Here is a 12,568-nt window from a genome sequence, read left to right on the forward strand (position 1 = left end):
CTATAATATTCTTTATGTGCCTTTCCTTATCTTGTATTTTTTTAAATTTAAATTCAATTAGCCAACATATAGTACATCATTAGTTTTTGATATAGTGTTCAATGACTCATTAGTTGCACATAACACCCAGGGCTCATCACTTGATAGGTTCTGCAAGAGGTCTGTCCATCTGATTAGTTTTTTCAAAGATAGGTATTTATTTCTTTATTTATAGGAATTTAATTGGTTTTTTCTATTTCATTACTTCTTGTTCTTTATTAGTTTTGAGGGTCTAAAATGTTCTATCTTTATTTTTTGTCAGTTTTATTGAAGTACAGTCACATACAGTAAGATTCACTGATTTTAAATATATAATTCAATGAGTTTTGGCAAATGCATATAGTGGTGTCACCACAAACACAATCAAGAACATTTCTATCACCCCAAAACTTCTCTCATGCCATTTTGTAGTCAATTCCTTCTCTTCTACCCATGAGCCCTGTCAATTACTCTTCAGCTTTCTGTTGGTATAGCTCTTTTCCTAAAACTTCATGTAAATATAAAAAAAAGTGTATAATTTTTTTTGCATGCCTATTTTCAGTTAGAATAATGCTTTGAGATATATCCCTGTTGTTACATGTTGCCATAGTTTGTTTTTAGTGCTATGTAGTATTCCATTTTCAAAAGAGACTCTTCTGTTCCATGATCTATGTGTCTACATCAATCACCGTCTTGGTTAGTTATAGTTTCAGTCTTAAAATCTGGTAGAATAAACCTTCCAATTTCATTTTTTTAATCTTTTAATAATTTAAAAAAATTGTATTATGTTATGTTAATCACCATACATTACATCATTAGTTTTTGATGTAGTGTTCCATGATTCATTGTTTGCATATAACACCCAGTACTCCATTCAATACATGCCCTCTTTAATACCCATCACCAGGCTAACCCATCTCCCACCCCCCTCCCCTCTAGAACCCTCAGTTTGTTTCTCAAAGTCCATAGTCTCTCATGGTTCGTCTCCCCCTCCAATTTCCCCCCTACATTTTTCCCTTCTTACTATCTTCTTCTTTTTTTTTTTTTTTTACATATAATGTATTATTTGTTTCAGAGGTACAGGTCTGTGATTCAACAGTCTTACACAATTCACAGCGCTCACCATAGCACACACTCTCCCCCATGTCTATCACCCAGCCACTCCATCCCTCCCACCACCCCCCACCACTCCAACAACTCTGTTTGTTTCCTGAGATTAAGAATTCCTCATATCAGTGAGGTCATATGATACATGTCTTTCTCTGATTGACTTATTTCGCTCAGCATAACACCCTCCAGTTCCATCCATGTCGTTGCAAGTGGCAAGATCTCATTCCTTTTGATGGCTGCATAATATTCCATTGTATATATATACCTCATCTTCTTTATCCATTCATCTGTCGATGGACATCTTGGCTCTTTCCACAGTTTGGTTATTGTGGACATTGCTGCTATAAACATCGGGGTGCACATACCCCTTCAGATCCCTACATTTGTATCTTTGTGGTAAATACCCAGTAGTGCAATTGTTGGGTCATATGGTAGCTCTATTTTCAACTTTTTGAGGAACCTCCATACTGTTTTCCAGAGTGGTTGCACCAGCTTGCATTCCCACCAACAATGTAGGAGGGTTCCCCTTCCTCTATGGTCAACTAATCTTTGACAAAGCAGGAAAGAATGTCCAATGAAAAAAAGACAGTCTCTTCAACAAATGGTTTTGGGAAAATTGGACAGCCACATGCAGAAGAATGAAACTGGATCATTTTTTTTAAGCCTATTGTGATTTTGACTGGGATGGTGTTAAATCTATAGACCAGTTTGAAGGGAAATGACATCTTAACAAAATCAGATCCATGAACTATCTCATCATTTATTTAGATCTTTATTTAGATCTCATCATTATCTCAACATTATTTAGATTTTTTTCAGAAACAGTTTGTAGTTTCCAGTATACAGATATTGCATATACTTTGTGATATTGCATATATTTTGTTAAATTTATCTCTAAGTAATTCATATTATTGATGCTATCATAAATATCATTTAAAATTTCAAATTCTAATTGTTCAATGCTAATATACATAATTAATTTTTATATTGACTTTGTATTCTGCTACCTACCAAACTTGATTTTTAAAATTCTTATTAGAATCTCTGCCTTTTTTTCTGACCTTATGAGGAACACATTTAGTCTTTTATCATTAAGTATGTTATTAGCTGTAGATGCTTTTTATCAAATTGAGGAAGTTCCTCTCTGTTCCTAATTTGGAGTTTTCATCATGAACAGGAGATGAATTTTGTCAAATGGATTTTCTGCCTTTATCAAGATGATTATATGTTTTTTTCTACTTTAATTTATTACTTTGGTGAACTACATTGATAGATATTTTAAATGTTAAACCAATTTTGCATTCCCAAGGTAAATCCCATGTAGCATTTTCCCTTTATGTATTTCTGGACTTGCTATGCTAATGTTTTGTTAAGGAATTTTGCATTCATTTTTATGAAGGATTTTGGTTTGTAGTTTTTTTTCTAATGGCTTTATCTGGTTTTGGTACTAGGGTAATGCTTATCTCAAAAAAACCCAAAAAATAAGTTGTGAAGCATATTCTCCTCTTCATGTTTTTGGGAAGATTTTACATAAGACTGGTATTATTTCTTACTAAAATGTTTGGTATCATCTGCCATTGGAGACTTCTGGGTCTAGAATTTTCTTTTGGGGTAAGTTTTTATCTACAAATGCAACTTATTTAAATGGCATGGGGCTAGCCAGGCTATCGCTTTCTCCTGAGTGATCTTTGGTAGTTTGTCTTTCAAAGAATTTGTCAATTTCCTCTAAAAGGCATAAATTGTTTATAATATTCCTTTATTTTAAAATATGTAGTATCTGTAGTGCTGTCCTATCATTATTTGTATCTTCCTTCTTTTATGTTTGATTAGTCTGACTGATCAAGAGTCAGGCTTGATCTGAGTTTTGTCTCATTTATTGGTCTTTTCAGTGAACCAGGTTTTGGTTTCACTGATTGTTCTTTGTTCTTTATTTTCTATTTTATTGACTTCTCTGATTATTATTTCCTTCCTAATGCCCCCCTTTAACTCACTTTTTTATGATCTTAAAGTCAAATTTTATAACATTAAATTGAGAGCATTTAACAATATAAATTCCCTTTAAAGCACATACATTCTGATATGCTGCTCTGTAATTTTCATTTAGTTCAACGTATTTTCCAACTTCCCCTGTAATTTCTTTTTTAGCCCTCAGTTTTTTAGAAATGTGTGCTTAATTTCCAAATACTTAGAGCTTTCCCAAATATCTGTTTGTTGATTTCTAATTTAATTCTATTGTGGTACTAAAATACTTTTTGTGATTTATTCTTTTAAACTTATAGACTTGTTTTGTGGTCCAGAATATGGCTTATGTTGGCAAATGTTTTGTGTGCACTTGAAAAGATGATGCCTTCTGCTGTTGCTAGGTGGAATTTTTATTAAGTGGCAAATTGGTCAAGTTGATTGATGATAATGGCCAGGTGTTCTGTACCTTTACTGGCTTTCTTTTCACTTTGTCTACTACTGTTAAAATCTCCAACTAAAATTACGAATTTGTCCATTTGTTCCTTCAACTCTAATAGTTTTTTGCTTCAGGTATTTTGAAACTCTGTTATTATTTACATACACATTGAAGAATGTTATGTCCTTTTAATGAATTGACCCTTATATCATTATGCAATTACCTTCTTTATCCCTAGTATTATTCTTTGCTCTGAAATCTGGTTCCTCTCATATTCCTATGCCATCTTAGCTTTCTTTGGATTGTGTAGGCATAGCATATATTTTTCCATCATTGTAATCAAGTCCATCACTTTACTTTTAACCTGTGTTTTTGTATTTGAGGGGAGTTTCTCTTAGACAAATTATAATTGACTCTTGCTTTCTTATCCAATCTGACAACCTGTGCATCTAATTGGAATGTTTAGACCATTTATACTCAATGTACTTATCAATATGGCTAGGTTTATATCTGTCATCTGCTATTTGTTTCTTATGTTCCGTATCTTTTATTTTTTTTCTCCCTGTTTTCCTGTTTTCTCTTCCTATTTTCCTACTGATCTCAATTAGAATTTTCATGGTATGGTGATTAATTGCAAAAATGTCTCTCATCTTTATGGCTTCCTGAATTACACACTTTGCAAAATGACACTGAAAATCTTGCCATCTAGTGGAAGATTTTATTTCTCTCCCCTTGAATCTGGGCTGGCCTTAGATTCACAAGGTATATGTATATTTCATCCCTTCAATTTCAATCTTTGTATACGGTGCTCCTTTGGTATGTATTTTGTAAGTCTCATATAACTGGATTTTATGTTATTTTATTCTTTAATATTGTCTATGGTTATGGTCTGTAACTTTATATTTTAAATAGATCAATAAACTTATTTGTACTTCTATTTTCTTACTTTTTCTGGAGCTAATCATTATTATAGTCTCATTATGCCAAATAAGATGATTCTTTTAATTGATTTTAACTTCATTCTTATCTATGCCTCTCTTCTTCTAAATTATGTTGACATTGCCAACAATTTTAATTCTACATAATCATTAAATTTGTTTAAATAGTATTCTACTTTTATTTTGAGGAACACTCAATTTCATATTATTTCACAGATGTATCATCAGTAATTATTTAAATTTATGCTAATTATTCAATTAGAGATTCTTTTCTTTCTCATTTTAATCCTTCTGGCTTCAGGAATTCTGTTGGCTAAAGTGAATCAAATCACAAGGCCATTTAAGGGGAGGAGAATTAAACTCCTCCACTCAGTGGGAAGATCTGTAGTCATTTTGCATTTAACACTTCTGATACCTACCCACTTTCCAATTCATCTGGGTACCTGTGTGGAATACAGTGTATTAGGGGGAAGAGATGCCAGCTGTGAGTGAGACAGATAGGATTCTGGTTCTTACCTAACCTACAGTAGGTCTATAGTCCATAGTCACAAGGTCCTGTTAATCTGATGTTCTATATAATCTTGAATCTGACCCCTCTTCTCTATATTTCCTACCTCTGCTCTAGTTCAAGCCCTTATCATGTCTCATTTCTGTTACTGCAAAAACCCCTCTCCCCACAAATCCATTTTCCACAAAACTTTGTGATTTGATTTCATCACTCCTTAAACTTATTTCCAGGGTGAAGTTCAAACTCTATAGGATACCATGCTCTGTCCCCTGTAATCAAGTCCCTGCTACCCATAGGTTGGATCTCTGAACAAGTTTCTCGATTTACTCTTGGGTGCCCCTGACCTGATTTTAGTTCTCTGTGCATTTCATACTATGTTTCTCTTTTTTTCCCTGGTCTATATTATTCTGACATATGTCCTTTGCCATGTCCTCTGTCTCTGCCACGCCAACTCCTCCCCATCCTTCAAGGCTTACTTCAGTGCCACCTCCTGGAGCTTAGGAGAAGGGGCAGTGTTGGGCGTTTCAGGAAATATGAAAACGGACTGGAAGGCAATGAGGCTGAAGCTGGCTGCTAGAGTCAGGAAGGGCTAGGTGGAAAGGAAAGGATGCTGGGGCCATGATGGCAGGATGAAGCCTGAGCCTTGAAACAGGAACAGGACAGAGAGCTCCTAAGGAAGATAGGGAAAAGAAGAGTGTGGTCTTGTGTGGGAAGTCTTAACCTTCTAGCTATCCAGGAGGAGGCCATGATGAACCAGGATGGGTTCTGGGAAATGGGAACAGATATAAGGAAATGGAAACAATGTCCTTCTACGTACCATTTACAATTGTTCCATGTACCACATCTTGTGATTTAAATACCACATATTTGAAAAACATTTCAACAATATCATTTTTAACAGCCATATAGTAATCCATTATATGATCTGAATCCCTTATTGTTGGATCTTTACATTGTTTCTAGTTTATGTTATTTTAAGCAATGCTGTATTGAATGTTCCTGTAGCTAAATCTTTGCTCTCAGCCACAATAATCTCCCTAAATGAAATGACAGGGGGTGGGAGAGAGGTTGTGGGAAAGGAGAATGTTAGAACAAAGGATATTAACAATTTTAAGGCTTTCACTATGGCATTTTCAAATTGCCCCAATGAACACTTCAACTGCAAGTATATGGCAGTGTCTGCTCCCCCATGTCCTCATTAACTTTGGGTATTATATCGAGCACAATGTAGGGCTCGATCCCAGGATGCTGGCAAACTCTCTTAACTGACTGAACCACCCAGGTGCCCCTCTTTGGGTATTTCTAAGTGCAGGGTAATCCAGATTGATGACTACTGACCCAGACTCTAGGGAAGTCTTCTCAGAGGAAATGGCATTTAAGCTGAGAAATGAAGGATGAGTAGGAGTAAGTTTTTAAAAAGGTCAGGGGCGCCTGGGTGGCTCGGTTGGTTAAGCGACTGCCTTCGGCTCAGGTCATGATCCTGGAGTCCCGGGATCGAGTCCCACATCGGGCTCCCTGCTCAGCAGGGAGTCTGCTTCTCCCTCTGACCCTCTTCCCTCTCGTGCTTTCTATCTCTCATTCTCTCTCTCTCTGAAATAAATAAATAAAATCTTTAAAAAAAAAAATAAAAAGGTCAGATTTAATTGTATTTTAAGTAGAAAAGACATCTTCCTTTAGGAGGTGACAGAATGACTGCAGATGTGAGACCATCACTAAGTTCATGCTGCCTCCTGGTGGCATCTAAAAAACCAGACAACACCAAAACCCAGTCAAACTGAACTATCTGAAAAAGTCATCACTGTTAAATAAATTAGGGCTAAAGTAATAGTTAATAGAAAGTGGGTAGCAGAAACATAGAAAAATGGACCTGACTCTAGGATATTGGAGGAAATGGAAACTGGAGGAAAAAATTCTTACCCACAAATATAGCACGTGGTATGAGTGCATGATGCATACAGAGATGATTGACTAAAATGAATGATAAAGTGAATGTTTAAATGGCTAGTTCTCAGGGGGATTGTGTGCAGCTTCCTTGAAGGGGAGGTGGGAGCTACTATATTTTATGTATCTAACATCTGTTTCTTCCACAGGACGGTGATGACAATAAAGCTCAAAAAGTTCGAGAGACTTGCCCAGTGCCATAGTCTTCAAGAGAAATTGTTTCTCTTAACGGTAGTTATCTACCCTGGGTCTTAGATTGGTTTGGCAAAGCAGTCCAAGCAGGTCATTTTTACTTTTGTATTGTTCCTGTGTGCAAGACACCATATCCCTATTATGGACAAAGGAGGAAAGGAAAAGGGAGAGCTGTAAATGCAGATGACACAGGTGTGGCCCTGAAATGACTTGCTAATCTACTTCTGTTTCTAGAGTTCCATCCTCTGCTCTGTGCACATGTTTCGGCTAATAGCATCCATTCCTGGGATTGGAAATACCACCTGCACTTGATGCATTTGCCCATTTAATCTTTTACTCAAGGTTCACTGAGGAAAAGCTCAGTATTGCTTCTATGAGACTTGATTTTGTAGGATAAACGGACATCAAATAGTTACATGAATGAATATATATTTACCTATTACGATAAGCAAAGGAAAAAGTCCAGGTTGCTATGAGAAACTATAACTTGCTGTTTGTGGTTCTTAAACCTTATTGCTCTTGCATTCTTAATGCTCTCATATCTATAATGATTGATTGAGGACTTGACTAGATTCTCCAATCACCTCCTTCTTCTTTTTGTGGTTAGTGCTAAAATTAGAGACCCCTGTACTTGAAAAAAATTTCCTACCCAGCCTTCAGAATTGTCTACGTTCTGAATTTCTGGGAAGTTTAGCAAAAAGACCTTATCATAAATTACCAAATTATGTGTGTAATTCTTTCATTTAGATGTGACTTAGCAGGTATACTTAGAAAATACATTGTTAATTTCCATGTTCCTTTTCAAAGCTTTTTTCTTCTTTTTCATTGAGGTATAACATATATAAAGTGCACTCATATTAAGTCTGCAGTTCAATGAACTTTTAACATGAAGATCCTTTGATAATATTTATCATTTCTTATTTGGTAACACTTGTTTTTATAATGTGTTAGTTTCTATGAGACCCTGGAATTGAAGATTTGGTGAATTTAATATATGAAAATTTCCCACATATAACCTAATTGTTTAGCCAAATCTGACTCATTTTCCAACAGAACAAGTCTGACTTTAGTTTTCATTTCAAATCAACATATTAGTAAACATTGCTATGATAACCATCTTATTTTGTAATTCTAATTCTAAAATAGATCGCTAAATAAGGAAAAGACTCTTGCCATGAGTTTGTAGCCTGGCTGAAATAAAGCATCTCTGCTTTAAAAGTTCTTACATTTTTGGGTTGGGTTTGATCTAGTAGAACTCTCTCTTGGGAATATTGTATTTTTTTAAAAGTCTCAAATAGATGAAAGACAAAAATGAAAGTTGTTCTTAATATTAGCTAGGGTTGTCCGATAAAATACAGGATGCCTAGTTAAGTTTGAATTTCAGAGACTAATAATTTTTCAGTGTTTTAGTATATCTGGGTAATCCATATATTGAAAAAAAATTTGTTACTGGAAATTCAAATGCAACTAGGTTTCTGTATTTCATTTGCTAAATCTGGCAACCCTACTCTTGTTTGACTCCATGTTATGTCTAATTATTAACAACAAAACATGCACCAAAACACTCCATTTCTAATGCTTTGCCTTTCAGAAAAATTTGAAAAATACAGGGAAAGACACAACTAAAAGTTTCACTGATGGTAATATTTTGAACGGTTGACAATTTGTTTGGTGTTTGAGGGGAATTTATATGCCAGGGCCAAACCAAGCACAATGGTAAATAGACGTCATAGAGGCATACCTTTATTTTATAAAGTAGGAACAGGGCAGTGATGAAAGGGAAGGAGAAAAGAAAAACTATCTGCTTCAGGTTTTTAGGTAGCTTGGTTCTCTCAGGCAGATCAAAATAGGGAAGACTACCCATAAAAGGTGAGGATCTGGAAATTAAATCCTTTAAAATTATTATGTCAGTGCCCCTTTGGGAAGTCTTTGGATATTTTCCTTAAGACTTTGTTTATTTGACAGAGAGAGAGTGAGAGAGAGCACATGCAGGGAGAGGGGCAGAGGCAGAGGGAGAAGCAGGCTCCTCGCTGATCAGGGAGCACAATGTAGGGCTCGATCCCAGGACGCTGGGATCATGAACTGAGCCAAAGGCAGACTCTCTTAACTGACTGAACCACCCAGGTGCCCCTCTTTGGGTATTTCTAAATGCAGGGTAATCCAGATTGATGACTACTGACCCAGACTCTAGGGAAGTCTTCTCAGAGGAAATGGCATTTAAGCTGAGAAATGAAGGATGAGTAGGAATAAGTTAAGTACAGGGGGCAGATGGTCCATCAGATGTTCACAGAAATTCCTCCCAGCAGATAAGTTAGAAAGGGGAAGGTGATAATGGAAGGGGAAGTTAAAATGCCCCCAAGTCTTTGTATTGTTTAAGAGGAGGGTGAAGACATTGATTAACTTCAGAATTCCTTCCATTAAATAAGTGTTACAAATTGTAGGGCGATCTCTAAAAGACGGTAACAGAGGGAATAACTTCCCAAGTGGTAGAGAAGAAAGTAGCAGGTGGGGGTGAGGTAGAGAAGGAGAAGTTAAATTTTTTTTCAATCAATCTCAAAGAAAACAATCATGGAGAAACCTAGAAAAAGTATCAAAAACTTAACACTTAAAATGGTAGGAATGAATCACAAAATATTAGAAATCTCAATCAATGTCAATGGACCAAAGGTGAAAAGAAGCTTCTACATCTGAATAAACAAACATTGAACAAACAAAAAATGAGCAAACATTGAGCTACATCTTATTTACAAGATACACTTATAAGATAAAGACACAGAAGATTAATAGGAAAAAGGACAGAAAACGATAAACAAACGAAGGCAAATACCAACTAAATGAAAGCTGGCATGGCTAAATCAATAACCACGCAAAATAGACTTTAAGGCAAAAACTTTTTGGACTTAAAGAAGGTTATTACAAATTGATAAAATAAGCAAATTCAGAAATAAATTTTAAAGCTTTATGTACCTTATAAAATATATTCAAAATATAGAAAGAAAAAATTGGCAGATTTACAAGAAGCTGACAAAAACCACTTTCTGTTCCTGATACGTGGAAAAAAATAATACTTGTTGTCATGGATATATGTTTTCAAAAAGACCAGACACTAGGCCATGAAGCAAGTATCTCAAAGTTTTAAGTAATCAGTATTATACAGACCATATTCTCTGACCACGATGCAATTAATACAAGTTATAAATTAATATAAAGAAGATAACAATACACTTCACATATCTGGAAATAAAAATGATCTTTGCCCATAGACTACAAAATAAATCTCAGTAGGAATTAGAAAAATTTAAAACTGAATTATAATGAAATAATGCCATAAAAACTTATAAAGGATTCAACTAAAGCAATTGTTACAGGAAAATTCTACAGTTTAAGTACATTTGTTTTTTAGGATATGAGAGGTTAAAAATGAAGACAGCAGTGGCGCCTGGGTGGCTCAGTCAGTTAAGTGTCTGACTCTTGATCTGAGCTCAGGTCTTGATCTCAGGGTCATGAGTTTAGGCCCTGAGTAGGTGTGGAATCTACTTAAAAAAATAAATAAAAAATAAAGACAGTAAATATTCAACGTAAAAAGCTATGATAAGTAATAGAACAAACTCAAAAGAAATTTTTTATTTTTTTATTTTTTTTTAAAGATTATTTATTTATTTATTCGACAGAGAGAGAGACAGCACAAGCAGGCAGAGTGGCAGGCAGAGGGAGAGGGAGAAGCAGGCTCTCCGCCGAGCAGGGAGCCGGACGCGGGGCTCGATCCCAGGACCCTGGGATCACGACCCGAGCCGAAGGCAGCCGCTTTACCGACTGAGCCACCCAGGCGCCCCTCAAAAGAAATTTTTTAAAAGGAAAGGATACAGATATAGAAAAGATAAATGAACTGCAGAACAATTAGAACAAGAAAAACCAATAAAGAAGATTAATAAGATCTGTCCAGAAAAAAAGTGAGAAGATATAAAATACAGAAAAAAGCAGGAAATGGTCACAGACACAGATTTTACTTTATTATTCTTTTTCTCTCTCTTTTTAAAAGTTTTTATTTTCATTCCAGTTAGCATACAGTGTTATGTTAGTTTCAGGTGTACAGTATAGTGATTCAACACTTCCATCCATCACCCTGTTCTCGTCACAACAAGTACACTCCTTAATCCCGTCACCTATTTAACCCATCTCCCCACCCACCTCCCCTCTGGTAACCATCAGTTCTCTATAGTTCAGAGTCTGTTTCTTGGTTTGACTTTTTTTCCCCTTTGCTTGTTTGCTTTGTTTCTTAAACTCCACGTAGGAGTGAAATTATATGGTTTTTCTCATTTTCTGACTGACTTATTTCATTTAGCTTTGTACACTCTAGTTCCATCCATGTCATTGCAAATGGCAAGATTTCATTCTTTGTTGTGGCTCAGTAATAGCCATATTTTCTTTATCCATTCATCAATCGAAGGACACCTGGGCCACTTTCATATCTTCGCTACTGTAAATAGTGTTGCTATAAATATAGTAGTACATGTATCTTTTTGAATTAGGGTGTTTGTATTCTTTTAGTAAATACCCATTAGTGCTTTAACTTTTTGAGGAGCCCCATACTGTTTTCCAGAGTGGCTGCACCGGTTTACATTCCTACCAGTAGCGCAAGACGGTTTCTCTTTCTCTACATCCTTGCCAACACCTGTTGTTTCTTGTGTTCTTGATTTTAGCCATTCTGAGAGGTGTGAGGTGATAATCTCATTGTAGTTTTGATTTGCATTTTCCTGATATAAGTGATGATGAGCATCTTTTCACGTGTCTGTTGGCCATATGTTTGTCTTCTTTGGAGAAATGACAAACACAGATTTTAAAATAATATGCTCCTATTATTAAGACTCCACATTAATAAATTAGAAAACCTAGTGGAAATGGATAAATTGATAGGAAAAAATAAAATGACAAAATTCATTCAAGACATAGAAAACTTGACCAGGTCTTCATGAAAGAATTTATAAGGAAGTCAAAGATTTTGTCTTCCTCCAAATACCTGTGTCTAGATGACTTTATAGCTCAGTTCCTATTCTTTCAAGGAACTGTTAATCATTGTATAATATAAAGTGCTACAGAATATAGAAAAATAGTTGAGATTTTCACAGCTCATCTTATGCAGCTAGTATTTTTTTTTATTTTTTAAAGATTTTTATTTATTTGACAGAGAGAGAGACAGCAAGAGAGGGAACACAAGCAGGGAGGGTGCGAGAGGGAGAAGCAGGATTCAGGATTCTCGAGGATTCGAGCAGGGATCCCGATGCGGAGCTCCATCCCAAAACCCTGGGATCATGACCTGAGCTGAAGGCAGACGCATAACAACTGAGCCACCCAGGTGCCCCGCTAGTATATTTTTTTAAATTAAGGTTTTCTTTTTCTTTTGAAATATTTCAAATTTGCAGAAAAGGTACAAGAAGAGTAGAAATAACATGTCACCGCCAATAA

Source organism: Zalophus californianus, chromosome 8, assembly GCF_009762305.2.
Source record: "Zalophus californianus isolate mZalCal1 chromosome 8, mZalCal1.pri.v2, whole genome shotgun sequence".
In the NCBI taxonomy this organism is placed as follows: domain Eukaryota; kingdom Metazoa; phylum Chordata; class Mammalia; order Carnivora; family Otariidae; genus Zalophus; species Zalophus californianus.